Source organism: Megalobrama amblycephala, linkage group LG2 (assembly GCF_018812025.1).
Source record: "Megalobrama amblycephala isolate DHTTF-2021 linkage group LG2, ASM1881202v1, whole genome shotgun sequence".
NCBI classification, from domain to species: Eukaryota; Metazoa; Chordata; class Actinopteri; order Cypriniformes; family Xenocyprididae; genus Megalobrama; species Megalobrama amblycephala.
The window spans coordinates 49708113-49730386 of record NC_063045.1 but is presented as its reverse complement, the minus strand read 5'-3'; the positions used below and the strand labels follow the sequence as shown (position 1 = coordinate 49730386).

Genomic DNA, 22274 nt, shown 5'->3' with positions numbered 1-22274 from the left:
TAACTTCTTCCTGAGTCTCTCCATCAGTGTCCAACTCCAGTTTGAACAATAAAAGGCTGAACACGTTACTGACAATCGTCATTTTGGCTGCGTGAGATTCTCCAGCTTTGTTGTTGTTGAGTAACCAAAGCGCGAGCTGTTAAAGCTCCGCCCTCTTCTGGAAAGCAGCCGGGAACAGCAGCTCATTTGCATTTAAAGGGACACACACTAAAACAGTGTGTTTTTGCTCACACACAAATAGGGGCAAATTTGACAAGCTATAATAAATGATCTGTGGGTTATTTTGAGCTGAAACTTCACAGACATTCTGGCGTGACATCAAGGGGGTGATAGAATTACATTCAAAATCTCTGTTATTTTTCAGATAAGTTGCTATAAAAATATTAGGTGCATCCAAATTTGCATTCACTGCCATTAGGTGTGTTCGGCTTGAAGCGGCGCTGCACAGACCGATCGATGTACAGTGGCATGAAAAAGTATGTGAACCACTTGCAGAATCTGTGAAAATGAGAATTATTTTAATAAAATAAGAGGGATAATAAAAAATGCATGTCATTTTTTGTTTAGTACTGTCCTGAGTAAGATATTTTACATAAAAGATGTTTGCATTTAGTTCACAAGACAAAACAATAGCTGAATTTATTAAAATAACCCCATTCATAAGTTTGGGAACCATTAATTCTCAATACTGTGTGTGGTTACCAGATTCTGCAAGGGGTTCACATACTTTTTCATGCCACTGTATGACATCAAATGATCAGAGCCGTCTGCTCACTAATCGCTCTCGCGGTACTTTGATGTCATACATCGATCTGTCTGTGCAGCGCCTAAGTTGAACTCCTTAAAGTGTCCATTGAGTGCGCATTTCGCCTACTGCTTTATGAATAGTTTGATTTCGGACATGCTATTTTCATGCTGTTTTTCGCCTACTGGAGGGGCCATGACAGTAGTTGACCATAAAGCAAACAAATGACCATAAAAGAAGATATTTATAACACTTTTTCCAATTTTAAAATACTAATTTAAGTGTAAACATTGTTTGAATGACCCAATGTACAGTATAAATGAATGAGTCTGGTATGGGGCTAAAAACAATCATTATTTTTTTGGAATTTAATTTCAAAATCACCTTTAAATGTTCTCCTATGGCTTTAGACTGTAAAATCTTGATTTTTCTAAAAATGACGTTATCAGACATGGTGACACACTAACCAAAACTTCTTCTCTGCAATCTGACCTCCAGATATTTTTCTCCTGAGATTTCCAAGCTGAGCCTTTGACCATGACAGGAAGTGGCAATGACGTTGTTAGGATGCGTGGGCCGCGGGCTCTTACATCACCAGCGTAATATTTATCCCACTCTTCTCCTGAAATCACAGACGCAGAGAGCCAGAAGAATGCGAACACTCAGGAAATGGCATCTGCGAGGAGGAGGAGGGCCTGCTGTTGCTCCATCGTCCTTAAAAGGAAGCAGCACTCCATTCCCAAACACAGAGCTCTGGATCCTCTGTTGTGAAATGTGACACCCTCAGTCTGCGCTCCACGGGACACAACTCCACTTTACTTTACCAATTCCAGATTGGACTCTGGGATAAATCTGGAATGTGTTCAAGAAATTGACACTAGTTAAAAGACTTGATAAGAGACAAAGTTCAAACTACATAAAGTCTAAAAGAAGTTGTATGGTAGTAAAAGTGCTGTTTTTTGTACTTTTTAAGAAAGTAGATGTGGCTATAACTTGATTTCAATTAAATCCAATAGAGTTTGATGTTAGCATGTTGCTAAGCTAACAACACAATACTCTAATGAGCATAAAATAGCACATAGCACAAACAAATATTGGATAAAATAGACAATTACTATTCATAATTGACAAAATATCAGTTTTTATGTGTTTTTTTGTAAGAAAGATCTAAAATTTCTGAACAACCTACAACACCAAGTATGAACAATAGTAGTAGGCCTAATGCTTGCTCTAACTAGCAGTGTTGTTATTGCTATAAAACTAAAACTATTAAAAAAAAAATGTTAATTGAAATAAAGCTGAAATAAAATATAAATATTAGATGAATAACTTAAACTTAAAAAAAAAAAATGTTGCCCTGGCAACTAACTCAAATAATAAAAGTTGAAGAATTAATATGACTAAAACAAAAACTGAAATAAAAATATATTACAGATAAATAGAAATATAAAAACTTATAAAATGACAAAAGCACGAAATTACTAAAACTTAAACTGAAATAAAAAATAAAATAAATTAAAGCTAAATAGGAGTATTTTTAAAGGTGCCCTAGAACGTTCTTTCACAAGATGTAATATAAGTCTAAGGTGTCCCCTGAATGTGTCTGTGAAGTTTCAGCTCAAAATACCCCATAGATTTTTTTAAATTAATTTTTTTAACTGCCTATTTTGGGGCATCATTAACTATGCACCGATTCAGGCTACGGCCCCTTTAAATCCTCACGCTCCCCTCCCCGAAATGTTGCTAACGAAACATTTAGAAAGACAATTCACAAATATCACTAAAAATATCATGTAATCATGGATCATGACAGTTATTATCGCTCCATCTGCCATTTTTCACTATTGTCCTTGCTTGCTTATACCTAGTCTGATGATTCAGCTGTGCAGCTCCAGACGTTAATACTGGCTTGTCTAATGCCTTGAACATGGGCTGGCATATGCAAATATTGGGGGCGTACATATTAATGATCCCGACTGTTACGTAACAGTCGGTGTTATGTTGAGATTCGCCTGTTCTTCGGAAGTCTTTTAAACAAATGAGATTTACAAAAGAAGGAGGAAACAATGGAGTTTGAGACTCACTGTATGTCATTTCCATGTACTGAACGCTTGTTATTCAACTATGCCAAGGTAAATTCAATTTTCCATTCTACCGCACCTTTAAAAATGACAAAAGCACATACAATTACTAAAATTTAAAATGAAAATTGAAGATATAAAAATAAAAGCTATTTAAAATATAAATAAATAATATAGTGGTATATAAATAATACTAAAATAGCACTTAACTAACACTACTAATACAAAAACACATATATCAAGAGATATTTTAAGTCAGTAAATAACAAATAACATATTTTTAGGTTTACAGATCTAAATGCGTATACTGAGCAATATATGAGTTTGAGGTCACTGCGTGTGCAGACTCGATTCGTGCTGCTTGTGACGGACAGATAAAGGTGCATTGTGTTTTGTTTCAGTCACTGTGTGGTCTCAACACGCACAGCAGCAAAACAGAATGGTTCCTTTAGTGCTGCTTTTTGTTGAAATTAAGTGTAGACATGTGACTTTTTACCATCTTACCCAGACCACCATGACAGAGTCTAATCAGATTCACCACAACTGTCAACATGCATATATGTGTGATACAATATATGGCCATATATAGGGAGCGCCTGATGGGAAGCATTTCATCATTTAGAACATATAAATCACAGAATCAAAGGGGGCAATGGCCAAAAAAGAAAAGGATTTTAAAAGATTAAAATCAGACTAGCATCAGCACAAAACCCCCAACTCAGCCTCAAGATGGTGGCTTGATTCAGAAAAGCTGTGTGCAGAAGAAATGATGTGGTTAATGTTATTCAAACTATTTACAAACCTTTTAAACTGCCAGACTGGAGGGTCAGTATATCATTGGATCATCATTTGTAAGTTTCTTTTAAGTTTCTTTAAATAAAAGTGCCTGCTAAATGAATGAATGTAGATGTCAATTTAAACCAGAATTACTTTTAGACTATAGAAGCCAAAGATAGGAAAGTTGTGATGCCACTGAGACTATGCCCATGAATATTAAAGGCATAGTTCACCCAAAAATTTAAATTATTCCATGATTTACTCACTCTCAAGCCATCCTAGGTGTATATACAGTAACTATCTTCTTTCAGACGAACACAATCAGAGATATATTTAAAAATATCCTTAGTCCTCCAAGTTTTATAATGGTTGTGAATGGGGAGGCAGCTAGTTATTCAAATAACTAGCTTCCGGCAGATGACCGTACACATACTGCGCAAGTTGACTTGTACCAAATGAGTAATCCTCTGACGCGATGTATGACGTAGGATGTAGGAGTATTGTAAGCTTAGACACCCCTCGCGGTTAAAAAAAAATAGGGCTGGGAAGCTAGTTATTTGAATTTAGAAAGTTTTAAATATGGATATTTTTCTTACAAAAACATATCGCTTCGCTTCAGAAGGCCTTTATTAACCCACTGCAGTCGTACGGATTACTTTTTTTTTTTATGGATGGATGCATTATTTTTTACTTCAAAACGTGGCCCCCCCATTCACAACCATTATAAACCTTGGAGGACTAAGGATATTTTTAAATATATCTCTGTTCATCTGAAAGAAGATCATGTGTAAAGTCATATACACCTAGGATGGCTTGAGGGTGAGTAAATCATGGGATAATTTTTATTTTTGGGTGAACTATCCCTTTAATTAGCTTATGTTGACTATAGGTCATCAACATTACATTCCATTAACAATAAATTGACATGCAGATTTCAGAGTTTAAATTTGGTGTTACACAATTATTGATGCCACTAAAATACATTATCAAGTTCGCTTATATATTTGTTTTCATTTTAGTTTAAGTTTTAGTAATTTTGTTATGTGCTTTTGTTTGATTTAACTTTTATTTATTTGCATTTCAGTTTGTTTCAATAATTGTATTACTTCAACTTCAACTTTTATATATATATATATACAGCAATATATATATATATATATATATATACAGCAATATATATATATATTTTATTTCAGCTTTATATCAAATAACGATTTGTTAACAATAACAACACTAATCCATTCTTTTCACTCACGAGCAGGAATATTGTGTTTTGTGAATATATATTTTATTTAATAACATCAGGAATATGCAAACTTAAAGCAAAGTCAGATTATCCATTAGAAAACTCAATGGTGGAAATCATGGGAACTGCCTTTTTTCTTTAGCAAAAATCAGCAAGCCAAGAGGGGCTCAAATTTTAACATCAGATGACTAAATTTGGATGAGCGAGCGCAAATGATTTGAACATACTAACAATTCCCTCAAACAACTGATGAAACCCATTGAAATAACCACATCTCCCTTTATACAAAGAGATACTTTAACTAAATCTGTGAAGGAGGGGAGAGCTTGAAGGCATGGAGTATTTACACAAACCGCTCTTTCTCTGTGCCTTTTCAAAGAAAAAGGAAGAAGGATGTGGACCTTGAAATCTTTATTTCTCTGTTAAATAGTTGAATTTGCCAGAAGATGTTAATTCACACACAGCACAAAGCGAACGCCTGAAACGGAAGCATGCAAACTGAGGCAGTGTGTGTTGTACCACGATGTGACAGGGTTTGATTGTTCTAGTTATATAAATAGGCACTTCAGTTGACATTCTTTTGGTCAAGCTGAGGTAAGTGCACAGGCTAGGTTGAACGACAAGCATATTGGACCTACTTCCTCCAAAACAGAGCCCACTCAACAGGCCTCCCCACAGAGCCACAGGTGTGTACAAAGCAGTGACGTTCAACCCACAGGAAAGAGAATGGACAAATGTCTCCTTGTGTTCAAATTACATAGTAACCCCATGTAATTTTCTACTCCTCTTCATAACCACAGCAATACCGTTCACAGCCATGCTGGCTTTAGCTTTTAGCCTTCATGCTGCACATAACGCCTGCAGTGCCTGAAAGATTCTTGTCAGCTACAGAGTTAGAGAAGACTGTTTGAACATCAAGGATAAAGTTCAAACCTCAGCATGGGAAATTCAGCAAACCCGCAGCTAGCTGCCGGAGATGGGATATTAATAATATAGATTGAAACTGTCAAAGATAATAAGGCTGTTGTGGAGGCCAAGCGTTCTATCCAGCCTGTCATTGAGGAAATTATAGTTTATTCAAGTATATTTAAAGAGTGATTACCATACTGGATTACACCAGAATGATGTGGGTCACATGTGTGCGCATTAGCCATGTTATCTCGTCTGCCACACTTCCACGTTTGCGGGAACGGCAAAGGATAAGTGTAGGATGACTGCTCCATCTGAGGAGAGCTCCTTCTCCATGCCTGTCAGATCTCAAATATTCTATATCCACCTACACAGATCAAAATCTCAGATGGATTAACCCACAGACCTGCCAGGCTCTTGTACAGGGCACCAGACCAGCAGGGGGCCCTGATGAGCGTTACATTCATATTTACCAGGCCCGTAGCATTAAAAAAATACATGTTGTCTTATGCTAATAACAATGATGAATGCTTTGACATTGGATTTGTTAGTTATTAGCGATGCACGACAATATCGGCCAGACAAAATAGAGATTTTAACATTATATTTGTCAGTATTAGTTGATTAGTTGCTCATTTCCCCTATTTTTACATTTAGTTTATTTTTGCCATCCTTTAACGCTAACTTAAAGTCTTAAAATCTCACTTAAAATCTAGTTTCGATTCAGCGATTTGGATCAACTGCTGAAATTATGTGACTTTGGCGCTCTGAATCACTGATTCGAAACAAAAGATTCGAAGCAGTGTTTTGAAATCGCCCATCACTAGATATTGTTGAAAAGTTGTTATTTTGTTTTTTTTGGCGCACAAAAAGTATTCTCGTCTCTTTATAATATTAGGGTTGAACCGCTCTACTCACATGAACTGTGTTGAATATGTTTTGAGTACCTTTCTGGATCTTGAGATGTTGCATTGCTGTCTATGCAGGCCTCTCTGAACCATCGGATTTCAATCAAAAATATCTTAATTTGTGTTCCGAAGATGAGCGAAGGTCTTATACGAAATGAGGGTGAGTAATAAATGACAGAATTTTCATTTTTGGGTGAACTAACCCTTTAAAGTTAATCTTTAAAAACAATAATAATTTCATAACCGTGTTAAATGTAATTTTGTAGCAAATATCAAAAAGACGGATATCAACCATAACATGAAAATAATTACTGGCTTATTGTATCAAACAGACAATATTTTTTTAATATCTGTGCATTCGTATTTATTATAATGAGTATAATCATGGATATAATATAATATTGGGTATAATATAATAATATCGTTGCAACGTATCAACATGCTAACAGTCAGTCTGTTATTCTGTGATATATATTGGTCTATATACTCTACTGTTCTTTTTTGTTGAAAAAAAATATACTTTTATTCAGCAAGGATGCATTAAATTGATCAAAAATGACAGTAAAGACTTTTGCATTGTTACAAAAAATTTCTATTTCAAATAAATGTGGTTCTTTTGAACTTTCCATTCATCAAAGAATCCTGAAAAACAATATATCACGGTTTCCACAAAAATATTAAGCAGCACAACTGTTTTCAACATTGAAAATAATAAGAAATGTTTATTAAGCAGCAAATTAGTAAATTCTGATGATTTCTGAAGGATCATGTGACACCGAGTAATGATGCTGAAAATTCAGTTTTGCCATCACAGGAATAAATTACACTTTAAAATATATTAAAGGTGCCCTCGAATGAAAAATTGAATTTATCTTGGCATAGTTAAATAACAAGAGTTCAGTACATGGAAATGACATACAGTGAGTCTCAAACTCCATTGTTTCCTCCTTCTTATATAAATCTCATTTGTTTAAAAGACCTCCGAAGAACAGGCGAATCTCAACATAACACCGACTGTTACGTAACAGTCGGGGTCAACGCCCCAATATTTGCATATGCCAGCCCATGTTCCCAACATTATGAAAGGCATTAGACAAGGGCAGCCAGTATTAATGTCTGGATGTGCACAGCTGAATCAACAGACTAGGTAAGCAAGCAAGAACAATAGCGAAAAATGGCAGATGGAGTAATAATAACTGACATGATCCATGATAACATGATATTTTTAGTGATATTTGTAAACTGTCTTTCTAAATGTTTCGTTAGCATGTTGCTAATGTACTGTTAAATGTGGTTAAAGTTACCATCGGTTATTACTGTATTCACGGAGACAAGAGAGCCATCGCTATTTTCATTTTTAAACACTTGCAGTCTGTATAATGCATAAACAAACTTCATTCTTTATAAATCTCTCCAACAGTGTAGCATTAGCCGTTAGCCACGGAGCACTGTCAAACTCATTCAAAATCAGAAGTAAACAATATAACAGTATACAATACTCACATAATCCGACGCATGCATGCCGCATGCATGACGAACACTTTGTAAAGATCCATTTTGAGGGTTATATTAGCTGTGTAAACTTTGTTAAGGCACTGTTCAAGGCAAGCGCGAGCTCTGTGGGCAGAGAGCACGGGATTTAAAGGGGCCGCAGCATAAAATCGGCGTGTTTATAATGATGCCCCAAAATAGGCAGCTAAACAAATTAATAAAAAAAAAATCTATGGGGTATTTTGAGCTGAAACTTCACAGACACATTCAGGGGACACCTTAGACTTATATTATATATTTTAAAAACATAATCTAGGGCACCTTTAAAATAGACAACGGTTATTTTAAATTGTAGTTATATTTTTACAATATTTCTGTTTTTACTATATTTTTGCTTTCGTAGGCCTAAGCAAAAGAGACTTTTCAAAAAAATTTACCAACCCCACACTTTTGAACAGTAGTGTAGCTAAATGGACATCTTTGCCCGTCACAGCACATCGCACTGGACAAATATCTTGAGTGTTACATTTGCAACAGCATGAAATTTAATGCAGCTATAAATACACCTTCTGTTCAGTTCTGCTGCAGTCCGTCTGTTTTGAAAGCAAGAACACGTCCTGTGATGGGCCCCATCCGTGCCCAGGGCATGCCAACATCATAATCCGTCCCTGATCCACACATGTTGATTTACTCTTCAATATCCAAGCGCTACCAAAACCACTCATTCTTCCGTTCTCAACAGCTACTGTATCCACAGAAAGAACTCCCTCTAGTCTACACATTGAACCCAAAAGGTACACAACCTTTTACACAGACTGAACAACAATTCCCAGAGTCTCTTGGCAAAAGCAGTGACAGTCTAGTGGGACGAGGTGATTAATGTAGAACGTGAATAACTAGAGAGAATAAGCACCTTTCCAGCCGAGAGCAATCTTGGCATGCTGAGAGTATGTGGGCTTTGTTTGGATTAAATGTGGAGTGCAGAGAGTTTTTGGGAATTCTGGGCGATGACAAACTCTTGACTGTAAAGTATCCAAGGGACTCTCAAAACAAAACCTACACATTTCATTAGCTTTGATTCATGTGTGTGATGTTGTTCCTCGGTAAATTACACATAGCTTTTGTCCACGGAAATGACTTCTTCGATTCAAATGAAAGTCAAGCTTGGAGATAATGTCACTTTTGTTCGACTTGAGGGGCAGAGCGTTGAAAATTGAAGCAAACAGATGATTACAAATCAAATGTCAAATGTTATGTAGCCTGAATTCTGTGAACTTATTGACCGTATTGAACTTTAGATAGATAGATAGATAGATAGATAGATAGATAGATAGATAGATAGATAGATAGTACACAAGCCTAATAATCCATGACACAAAAGAAAGAAATATTTACATTTACACAGGAGTAATGCGACACAATTATGGACTAAACTGTGCAAGTTAAATCCAGACCTTTCAAAAATGTCCTACACAATCCTTTAATGTTTTACAAGGGTTTTGTTCAAAGGTGCTTCCTAACAGAGGAGTATTCCAATACCATATGCAAGTAATTCCCACTTGGCAAATGAAATGCCATTTCGCTCCAACAATGTGTTGTAAAATCGAAAGCTCTAAACCACAGACTATCATTTACTGGATCTACTGAGCTTCCCTTTAACCTGATGGGGTGTGAACACTTGCCGCAGCGCTTCGCAAACAATGTAACCCGCTTCTCTTTTGCACATGTGATGCACTCTGCTTCTCAACTGGAAGGTGGTGTGTGACAAGGAAATGAAGCAGTAGAATTATGGCCTGTGAGAGAAAACACTTTACATTAATGAGATCGTTAGCAACTCCAAGGTTCATTCAGAATATCAGCAGATCTCTATGACCTTGCTGCGCCAAGTAAGATCTGACTGAAATAACTCTGTAGTACAAAACACAGTTTAGTTTTCACCTGACTGACCATGTTCAATCAGTGTTTGTTGGTGTCTGTTGGGGCAGTGTAAACATGAGAGTTATTCTTCATAAAATTCTAAATCCAACTGCCAACGTGTTTGTTGGTTTTTGTTGGCATTTTTCTGTGCGGTGTAAATTCCTGGCCTCTAAACATTAACATTAGTTAATGCAATAGCTATCATGAGTGAAACAATGAACAATTCTTAAGAGCATTTATTTATCTTGGTTAATGGTATGCACTATAAAAATGTTTGTAATTTGGGGAAAAAAATGCTAAAACCATATATGGTGAAAAACTTTAAAGGTGCACTAGAACCAGTTTTTACAAGATATAATGTAAGTCTAAGGTGTCCCCTGAATGTGTCTGTGAAGTTTCAGCTCAAAATAGCCCATAGATTTTTTTTAATACATTTTTTTAACTGCCTATTTTGGGGCATCATTAACTATGCACCAATTCAGGCTGCGGCCCCTTTAAATCCTCGCGCTCCCCGCCCCTGAGCTCTCGACTATAATATAGTGCATTTACAAAGTTCACACAGTTAATATAACCCTTAAATGGATCTTTACAAGATGTTCGTCATGCATACTGCATGCATGCGTCGGATCATGTAAGCATGGTATTTATTTGGATGTTTACATTTGATTCTGAATGAGTTTGATAGTGCTCTGTGGCTAAAGCTAACATTACACACTGTTGGAGAGATTTATAAAGAATGAAGTTATAAAGTTGTGTTTGTGCATTATACAGACTGCAAGTGTTTAAAAATGAAAATTCGCTCTGTGAATACAGTAAGAAATGATGGTAACTTTAATCACATTTAACAGTACATTAGCAACATGCTAACGAAACATTTAGAAAGACAATTCACAAATATCACTAAAAATATCATGTTATCATGGATCATGTCAGTTATTATCGCTCCATCTGCCATTTTTCGCTATTGTCTTTGCTTGCTTACCTAGTCTGATGATTCAGCTGTGCACAGATCCAGACATTAATACTGGCTGCCCTTGTCTAATGCCTTGAACATGGGCTAGAATATGCAAATATTGGGTCGTACATATTAATGATCCCGACTGTTACGTAACAGTCGGTGTTGTGTTGAGATTCGCCTGTTTTTCGGAGGTATTTTAAACAAATGAGATTTACATAAGAAGGAGGAAACAATGGAGTTTGAGACTCACTGAATGTCTTTTCCACGTACCGAACTCTTGTTATTCAACTATGCCAAGGTAAATTCAATTTTTGATTCTAGGGCACCTTTAAATGGTTTAAAGGGTTAGTTCACCCAAAAATGAAAACCCTCATGTCATTCCAACCCCGTAAGACTTTCGTTAATATTAGGAATACAAATGACGATCTTTTTGATTAAATCTGAGAGCTTTATGTCCCTCCATACTGTAAAACATTTTCAGCTGGTTAAACTTAGAAATTAAAGTTCACCTGCTGCCTTAAAAATGTGAGTTAACTCAACTTGAAGATAACCTTTGTTTCAACTCACAAATTGTCAAGACAATGCATTACTTTAAGTGTAATTTTTTAATTTTTTTAGTTGAAACAAAGGTTATCTTCAAGTTGAGTTAACTCAGGTTAACCAGCTGAAAATGTTTTACAATGTACTTTGACGCTTCAAAAAGTTCTTAGAGATTGTAAAACTAATCCATATGTATTGAGCAGGTTTGGTCCACATTTTCTGAAGAGACTTGATCGCTTTATATGATGAACAAATCTAATGTTGGCTTTTATTCACATATAAACAAACATTCATCAACGCACACACCAGTTGTGGTAAACGAAAGCTCAAACATGTTTGCTTGACGCATGTGAGAACCAATGAGGTTCATTCTTGTGTGTTACACAGTTTGAGCTTCAGGAAGAGGTTTGTTCTTGCGTGTGAAGCAGGTTTGGTTTATATGTGATTAAAAGCCTAAATTAAATCTGTTCATCACATAAAGCTATCAAGTCTCTTCAGAAAATTTGGACTAAACCACTCAAAGTGTCAGTTGCGTAGCTGTCTATGGAGGGACAGAAAGCTCTCAGATTTCATCAAAAAGATCTTCATTTGTGCTCCAAAGATTAACGAAAGTCTTACGGGTTTGAAACTACATGAGGGTGAGTAATTAATGGCAGAATTTTCATTTTTGGGTGAATTATACCTTTAATACTGCATTATAGTTTGATCACTTTAAAGTAACTCCCCTCAACAATATCATCATTCATGTCCACAGCACAAACAAGTTAAATGCCAAAGTTTAATACGTAGGGTTTTAACAGCGCAATGCAAAGTAAAGCTAACTCAATCTTCCTAACAAATCTGGATCTTCTTGCACGGGCATACTGTGCTGACTCAGCATGCAACTAACCATAAGAGAACTAACACTTCCACTTACTAACACAGTAAACTCATCTCATAAGCTAACTCAACTCGCACTTTGAGACCGCTCAGTGACCTTCTGACATTTATAAGTCCCCGGCAGAACTGTAGGAAACCGAGTGATTCAAAGTGACTTGGCAGATTTTCTGCAAGGTGACATGTTTTAATCAAACTTTTCCGCTGACTGGCAGAAAGTCTCCACCATCGAGTACATACTTGACAGGCCTTCAGTTCAGATTCTGTCATGCACACTAACAGGAGCACAGAAAAACAGCAGGGAAACTTGCAGCAAAGAAAACAGCCAAATGAAAGATGATGTTTGCTCAGGCTACCTGCGAGAACATCCCGTTCAGATTTATCTACAAAGCGTCTAAGTTCACTAAACAAGAGTCCTAAAAGACCATCATGTTAATCAAAAGTGACTCGAAGCACCCTGTGTTTTTCATCAGTGTAAATGTCACGCCGGACCATGTAAATGATCTTTTCTGGGGTGAGTGTCTGATCTCCTGTCAGTGGTCTTTTGTTAAATGGCAGTGTTGACATGGCTGTGAGCTGACCTCAGTAAAGCTGAAAGCACAGAAGCACATGCGCTAACGCAGGTATAGCGCTCCAGATGACCTCCAGCTTTTACTACTGACACTCAGTAAAGATGAAAAGCAGTCTGCGGGCTTGAAGAGAGGAGGGCTAATAACAGAGCCCTCTGATATCTGATCACAAAGGACAGTTTCACTCTGGCCCCTTCTGCCTTTCATTTCTGTCTCTTTCTTCTTCTTTTCTCACACTTCTTGCTGCTAGAAATGAGGACCATACCAATGGAGCGCTGCACAACGTCTTAAAGAAAACAGCACATCGGGAATATTGTGAAAGGTATGCTTAGCACATTTATGTAGTGTGATTTCAATGTGCCATCAGATGTTCATATGTGTAAATATGTAATTTGAAGTATTTTTACACTTTTACAACAGTGCCATCTATAGGCAATCACAATTAGTGCAACACTAACACTTATTGCTATTGCTCATACTTCTGTGCTACATTGAGGAGAAATGGTTTTCTAAGTGATCAATACCTCTTGATTGACAATTAAAAGACAAAAATAAGCAAGACATGAGGTATCTAGGGACCAGAAAGATAAAAAGACTTGGGAATGAGATCTTTTGACTTGAGCCAAGAAACCACCTAGCAGCAACCTACAACAACCTAACAACCACTAGGCAACATGCTAAAAATACCAAAGCAACCATAAAACAATGCCCTAGCATCCACCCAGAGCATCCTAGCATTATGAAGGCAACTTATACAGACAGTTACACTTGTTTTTGACATGTATTTACTCTCTTCCATGTAAATTTTTATCAATAGGCCTACTTCTGTCAATCACTGCACAAAATGTCTTGATAGAAAACAGACATGCTTATTAGATCAAATGCGTAGTGGTTTTAGCTTCGGTCGGGGCCCCTTTCAGCAGCCTCAAACACCCCCATGTGTCACTGTGCATCTGAACGTCCCAGGACACACTAACTCTCCCCAGCTGGGCAGGAGACCAAGGGGCTGGGCTGCCCCCTCTGCTGCACTTCAAAGGGCTATGCTGGGTGTAAGCGACTTAAGTTTTCTTCTATATCTTCATTGAGGTGCATGACTTACACTTCACAGGCTGATGTGTTCATGAGTAAGTGGGTCAAATCAAACACAATCAGTGAATCGTTCACAGCCGTTAACTGACTTTCTCAGTAAACCATGAGTCATTTTTTATGTGTCATTTGAAATAATGTTAATTATATATAGGCCTATATTAAATGTATATATATATATATATATATATATATATATATATATATATATATATATATATATATATATATATATATATACAGTACAGTCCAAAAGTTTGGAACCACTAAGATTTTTAATGTTTTTAAAAGAAGTTTCATCTGCTCACCAAGGCTACATTTATTTAATTAAAAATACAGTAAAAAACAGTAATATTGTGAAATATTATTACAATTTAAAATAACTGTTTTCTATTTGAATATATTTCACAAAGTAATTTATTCCTGTGATGGCAAAGCTGAATTTTCAGCATCATTACTCCAGTCTTCAGTGTCACATGATCCTTCAGAAATCATTCTAATATGCTGATCTGCTGCTCAAGAAACATTTAATGTGTACAATTGTACAAAATATTTGTGTACAATATTTTTTTTCAGGATTATTTGATGAATAGAAAGTTCAAAAGAACAGTGTTTATCTGAAATCTAATCTTTTGTAACATTATAAATGTCTTTACTGCCACTTTTGATTGATTTAATGCATCCTTGCTGAATAAAAGTATTCATTTCTTTAATTTCTTTTCAAAAAATTAAAAATAAAAATTCTTACTGACCCCAAACTTTTGAACGGTAGTGTATAATGCTACAGAAGCTTTGTATTTCAGATAAATGCTGTTCTTTTGAACTTTCTATTCATCAAGGAATCCTGAAAAAAAAGTACACAACTGTTTTCAAGATGGAAAATAATCATAAATGTTTATTGAGCAGCAAATCAGCATATTAGAATGATTTCTGAAGGATCATGTGACACTGAAGACTGGAGTAACGATGCTGAAAATTCAGCTTTGCATCACAGGAATAAATTACTTTGTCAAATATATTTAAATAGTACACAGTTATTTTAAATTGTAATAATATTTCACAATATTACTGTTTTTTACTGTATTTTTAATTAAATAAATGTAGCCTTGGTGAGCAGACGAAACTTCTTTTAAAAACATTAAAAATCTTAGTGGTTCCAAACTTTTGGACTGTACTGTGTAATATATATATATATATATATATATATATATAATTTTTACTTTTTGTTCATTTAAATATATGTGACCCGTGCTTTTTCAAAAAATGTGTTATTGTAATTCTCACATTCTCTATTAAAAAAAACTTTAAAATGATGTATGATTTTTGTTGGAATCTGACAAAAAATGACTGAGCTACACCTGTTTGAAGTAGATAGAGTTAGCAAAGTCAGTTTTGAGAAAAATCGACGAAAAAGTTTTCTGAAGGTTCCAAAACAAAATCACCTAGCAACCATTCCTTAAAATCACTGCACCAAATTTGGCACAAACCAAGTCAAAATCCATATCTATAGGAAAAATATTCAGGTTTTTTCCTATGATTCCACAATAGTTTGATTAAAGGTGCTAAAGAGGATGTTTTGTTTTATACATTTTTGCAATATTAATTGAAACTGTCTTTACTAACTGATAAAAGACTATTTATTAGGTGCACTGAAAGTAATAATATTAATATACATCATCTGTGCATGAGGTAGGGCCTTAAAAACATCAGCCAATCGTTTACGCAATCATCGCGTAAACGATTGGCCCTCTGGCTTGTCAATCACTGCCGTGACGTTCCTTGTGAGAGACGTGCGCAGCTGCGCGCTCCAGTAACTTTCCACACTCCACAGGCACTCCACTCCAAAATGGTAAAACCTTTAGGAACTTCAAAAGATAAAACAGCGAAATTCCTAATATTACTTCCAATATTTCCAAATTATGTTCATTTTCATAGAGCGGGCCAATATCGTGACGATTATTTAAAATCAATCGAGAGAAGCAGATATCGTTATCGTGATAAAGTACGATTAATCGTGCAGCCCTAATTTAATTTAATTTGACTTGACATTTGATATTCAACAGTATCCTTGACATTTATTCAACAGTGCTTTTGATCTGCCTGCATTGACACTATTCTTTAAAAGGAAAAATGATATACCAATTATCAATGTAAAGCTGCTTTGACACAATTTGCATTGTAAAAAGCGCTATATAAATGAAGGTGACTTGACTTGACTTGACAGGCGCCGCATGCGATGTTTTTGTCAGGAGACAGGAGTAACAACTGCAGATTATGAGTTACCTGTGGTGAGTCCGACATAATGAATCCACTAACACGACACAGCGAATGCCGGTGGTAAACACTCGTGTTCCAATACTCGTGCATGAGTTTTGGGAGGCGTTCCCTCGAAATGAGCTGTGAAGGAGGGGGGCTGTTCTTACGCATGCGCTCATTTCAAAAACTCAGTAACAGTCTTTGGATTCTCAGTCGACGAAAAAATCTTCTCTATCACCTTTAACATTTATGAAACAGACAGCCTAATATATTAAGACCTACTGTACCAAACGGATCTAATATAATGTTACACATCAAATGTTTTTCCCCAACGGTTAACCAAACATTCACTTAAGACATAACAGATAATGTTTGCGTGTTAGGATCCTTAGATGAGTGCTTAATGAACTAATTTCAACCAAAATTGACATTTTTTACTTGTTTTGCCAGCACGGGACACATATCCCATATACACAAAAAGTCAATTAATAGAGTAGGCCTAATATGTAAGCTTTACAAGGAAATACCTGTGTTAACTGTAAAGGTCTCATGAAACAAAGCACAACATGTTCAGATGTTCTGGAAGTACAATTGATTTATTGAGATAATGTATAAAAATAGTATTGGTCATTGTTTAAAATCGTGAGGTGCATTTGTAAGGTGTGAGAAAGTGTTTGAGAGAATGCCAACTCCATCTGCCAACTCCATCTGCATTGTCCATGCAGCTGGGTTAATTCCCACACAGATTACAACCTGACATTGGACACAAAACCATCTCTAACATCTGAGTGTGCGTGTCCTGGGGGACATCTTAGCGCTTCAGCATGACTCAGCCTGCCCTATTGGTGTATAGTACAACAAAGGATCCTCTTTGGTGCATTTCCTGTGTAGCTCACACAACTCCTGTCATCCATCAAAGTTGACCGCAATGAGCAACGAGTGACTCAAACACACGCAGACCCTGTTTTAAATCCAGAACTCCACAGATCCATTGACCACAGATTTGGACTTTTTACACCGGTCTACAATAACAGATTTCCTTTATTTTCACTGTCAGTCATACTAGACCATTGTCGGTTTATATACAGTACAGTGGGAACCAAAAGCCTGAGAACACAAAAGAAAAAAGAAAAAAATAAAGAATTTGAGTGAAATGAATAAAAATATTTCAAAATATATTTTATTTTGAATTTATTTTATTAATATTACTTTTGTAATAATGATATTTATTTTTTGTGATATTTGTTTTAAATGTTTCAAATCCTTTTTATTATTATTGTTAAGTTTAACATTTTGTAAGTTTAAATTTTGAATGCCAGATATTCAACGTAGAACATTTGGACTGTACATTATGTACCTTAAAATACATAATCAGTGTGCATATTTAACTCCAAAAAGACATGGCATGTCTGAATATATGTAACCTTTGGCTCTTTATCGGTTAAAAAACAATACTGCATTGTTTTGGTTGTGGCTGTGCATAACATGTGCGTATGGTTCTTTCTCATAATTAAAAAGAGATAGAGATTATCCTACTGCTCATAAAACATTCACTAGGCTTATATATAAGAAGTTTAGATGGAAAGGATCTCAAGCTGACTAGCTGAAGAAGTTATCCGATAGTAGACACAGTACTTCCTTGAAAATAAGTACTACACAGTACTACAACAACCATAATGAAATAAATGTACAATAGAAAATGCTTTACACTGAACTCTGTTAGAGCGGTACATATGGCAATTTATCTGTTCAATAAAACACCTTACTCACCTGTTGAGTGATAAAAACGGCATCTCCGTGTTGCTTTTACAACATTTCAACCAAGCAAATGTTGATTCACGTTTTATTATGAGCTCTGTCGCATTCTCTCTTTTATCAGCAGACTCTCCTCTGTTCGGCGTTTTTTTTGTTGTTGTTGTTGTTGTTGTTTTTTCGATTTAGTGAGCTCCTTGCAAGCGGCAACCTCCCCCCGTTTCTCTTGAAGCCAATACGGAAGTGACTTAAACTGCAATTCATCGACTGGCCGCTAGGGGCAGACTCCAAAACAGAGCAGAATCTCATTGAGCCCCATGTTAAAATGCCCAACATTACAGCAGAAAAAAAACATGTTTACAGCCTGGTACAAATTGTGGTTTTGGTCTATATAGCTAATTTTGCCCTTCATGACAACTGTGAGGGGGGAGAATTTTTTAATAACTCATCCGTTTAAATTACATTAAGCCTTAAAGTTCTGCATAATTAAGGGCGCGGCTACTTGACTAGCCATTTGTCTGCTGCTGTCACATCACCTCAGCTCGTATATAGGTATAGGTATATATAGGTATGGCATATACATATAGTCAGTGTTTGGGAAAGTTACTTTTAAAAGTAATGCATTACAATATTGCGTTACTCCCTAAAAAAGTAACTAATTACGTTACTTCGTTACTTTTTATGAAAAGTAATGCGTTACTTTACTTTTGCGTTACTTTTTCTCACCGGGGCTGGGCTTGATTGTTTGTTTGTTTTTTAATAACAAAAAAGTTCTATTTTTGGCAAAAAAGGCCCTTTCACACCAAAAGTGAAATCAATAAGCCTCAGGCTGAAGGAAAAGCATATTTACACCTGTACAGTAGAGGGCGCAGCTCAAACGAACCTTTCAGATGTGCTGCCGTTCTGGATTTAAGAAGAATAGGATACAGGAGAAGGAAGTTCTAGTTCTTATTTCTAAATCTAATCTAAAGTATTTCTGCTTATTAGTATGGCTGAATTAGATATATTGAAGGTCAGCAGCAGAGACATTGGTTAATAATTGAGATTAAATACATAAGGTATATTTGTGTAATTTAATATAGTGAATTATTACAGGTTTGCAAAAATTCTGAGATTGCATTTCACTGTTTTTATTCATTTTGAGGAATACTGAATGTTTTTGTGCAAGTGAGATGAGTAAATGCATGTTCACATTTAGTCTAGAACTACAATAACCATCATGCTTACACAGCGCACACAATATCTCTGCACTTTATTTCTCACAACATGGGGACAACATGTCAGTCAATAAATGTGAAAAAGTAACTTGCGTTACTCATTTGAAAAAGTAACTTAGATATTTTGTTGTAAATTGAAAAAGTAATGCGTTACTTTACTAGTTACTTGAAAAAGTAATCTGATTACGTAACTCAAGTTACTTGTAATGCGTTACCCCCAACACTGCATATAGTATATATAGTCATATACTATACTGCGACTGCATGATTCTATTCATTTCACACCATGTTTCAGCTGCTTAAATGTGCTGTAGACTTCTGCATGGGTGGCAAAACACCTGAGAAGCATTTTACAAGTGCTAGAAGAGGCTCTATGACAATGTCAGGCTCAATTCTGTCAACTAAGACTTGGGTGCAGACTCTCTCTCTTTCAGTGTCCACTTCCACAGGAAATGGCTCCCAGCCTAAATCAAATTATGCTGACTAGCATGTCCATATCTCTGATGTGAGAGGAAAGGAAAGAGATCAGTTTGCCTGTGGAGGCCAAATGCCAAAAGCATTTATTCAGCAGTAGGATGTGCCCAGTTTTGTGTTTCTGTCTTTTAAAGTTACCTCAAACAACTTAACAAAACTGGCGTTTTCAGCAAAGCCACTTCCTGGCATAGTGTCCAAAAATGTCTCATATCTCGACAGCAACGCTAGTGTTTTGCATAGTCAATGACTTCATCAGGATTGAAAATGAGATGTAATGTAGCACTGTAAGAGATGTCACGTTAAACAAATCACTCAAATGGGCAGCTAGAGGCACTTTCTTTCTTGTCACGTCAAAATCAAATCAGCTCAAGATCAGAATGTCTGGATTGCTCAAAGAGCCTTTCAATGAGTTAAAGTATCACATACACTACTGGTCAAAAGTATAAATGTGCTCAAAAGGCAGCATTATGCCTGCATACTCACATGAATGTGCATGTAAACACCAGTTTTGAGTTAAAGCAGGATCTATTATCTTAGTGTGTTCTTTTAAATACAGCAGGACCTTTTGATCAATGAACACACACATACATTAGGTCAACACAATTGTCGTCCCCCCTCAGCGTCTTTCATTTACTCTCTTACTATTCATCATCATTAGAAATGGGATATGATACTGTGCTGAGTCCTCTTCAACGTATTTTGTTGACCCAACATAATGGCTTCCTGTTGGTTAACATAAATCTGAGTAAAGATAATGACTCTGATCAATGGGATTGTTTGGAAAAGGCCTAATCAAATCGCTGTGATGCAGTGCTTCCTTTGCAGGAGATCTGATGCTAAACACATTATCTCCCCATTTCCATCAGGCCTGAGGCTCTCCCTGCCGCACACTGTCTGCCAGACGATTCGTCTCTATAGGAAAGCAGAGAGAGAGAGAGATTTGAGAGATCTGGTCGTGTCAGTCCATCTGATCTAAATGTCACAGGGTTGATCTTCTGTCCTTGATGCCACCAGGATCTGTTACTGATGTCCCACATATGCAACAGAGTGAGAGTTCTAGAACGAGTTTGTTTGAAAAATAAAGCCAAGAGATATTTTTGTTCAGATACAGTCTGAGCTGGTTCATATAATGTGAAAATGTGTTTAATCTTTTTTATATCATTTGAATGTATGTGTAAAATCTATAGTTAGCTTTTGATATATTTGTCATCTCTTTGGACGCCTCAAGCATAGGGTAAAAGATAGAGTATACTGCCACCTGCTGGACAAAAAACTTTACTGCAAACCCCTCTTTACTGGAATTTTGTAGAATGGGGATTCACAAAAATGTTGTCAGTTGTACCCCTGTGAACTAAACTGAACTAAAATAAATCTCTCTTTTCTGATCATTTTTTATTTTATTATTTTTATTTGTTTTTTTTTTTTTATAAGTATAATTTAATCATTATTTTTATTTGATATTTTAAAAATAATTATTCATTAAAGGTGCAATATGTAAGAATTTTGCAGTAAAATATCCAAAAACCACTAGGCCAGTGTTATATATTTTGTTCATTGAGTACTTACAATATCTCAAATGTTTCAAACTATTTGTAAATTGTGAGAAAATTGCAATTTCAACCAAGGCTCCTGGACATGTGAGGAGTCGCCTGTCAATTGCGTCATTACCCTCGGTTTCCGTTTTTATTTTGTAGAAACCATGGACAAACCAAAGACACTTTAATATATTACATGTTTTAATAGGCAAGGGAACAACTGTTTGGTTACATTTATAGACAGAACACTAATTGTTGTTATATAGCTCAACACGTTTAGTCTTATTGTTTAAATCTAATTTTCTTGATTTTTTGCAAGTACCATGTTTTTTCCATGCCTCAGAGAAAAACACTATTTTGTGAAGTAGCTAAAATAGCATAATCAGATGCAGCTTTATTTTTAGTAACAGTAATACAGCATTTTCTCCATGATACAATACGTTTTAAAATTAATTGCATGCCATTTATCAACACAAGCCATCCAGCATTTAATATGATATTCTAAAATCGATCTAGCTTACAGCAGTGTGCAACAGTGTCTCACAGCAGCCGCCGAGCGAAGGCACAGAGTAACATTATTACATCATTTTCAACACACTCAAATGTATCTAATATGATAAACAGAGCTGTGTTACCTCATATTCATGACCGGAAAAGCGGAAGCGGCGCAGGCGACTGTGGCATAGTAAAAGTTCTGCTGCTTGATCGCTCCAGCGGCCTCGTTCAGCTCCCACAACACTCGGTCCTGCTCTGCTTCATACTACAGTAACGTTAATAATCTTATCCATGAACATGATTTCTTCCTGAGTCCTATCCCGATTATTTCCACCGGCTGTGATGTGGAGACCACATGTCCCAAGATTCCGTGCTCAAACTTGGCGTCATCAAGTTACGCCTTTGTTTTGAATAGGCCTCTAGTGACCTATAGCGGACAGAA

General features: G+C 36.1%; 1 long non-coding RNA gene across 1 annotated transcript; it reads left to right on the top strand.

The window, feature by feature from the left end:
• The first annotated feature begins 6723 nt into the window (after positions 1 to 6723).
• LOC125262926 lies at positions 6724 to 21156 on the top strand. The gene is made up of 3 exons (XR_007183663.1): positions 6724 to 6826; positions 13268 to 13339; positions 20669 to 21156. It is a non-coding gene; the product is annotated as an uncharacterized LOC125262926 (long non-coding RNA).
• The last annotated feature ends 1118 nt before the right edge of the window (positions 21157 to 22274 follow it).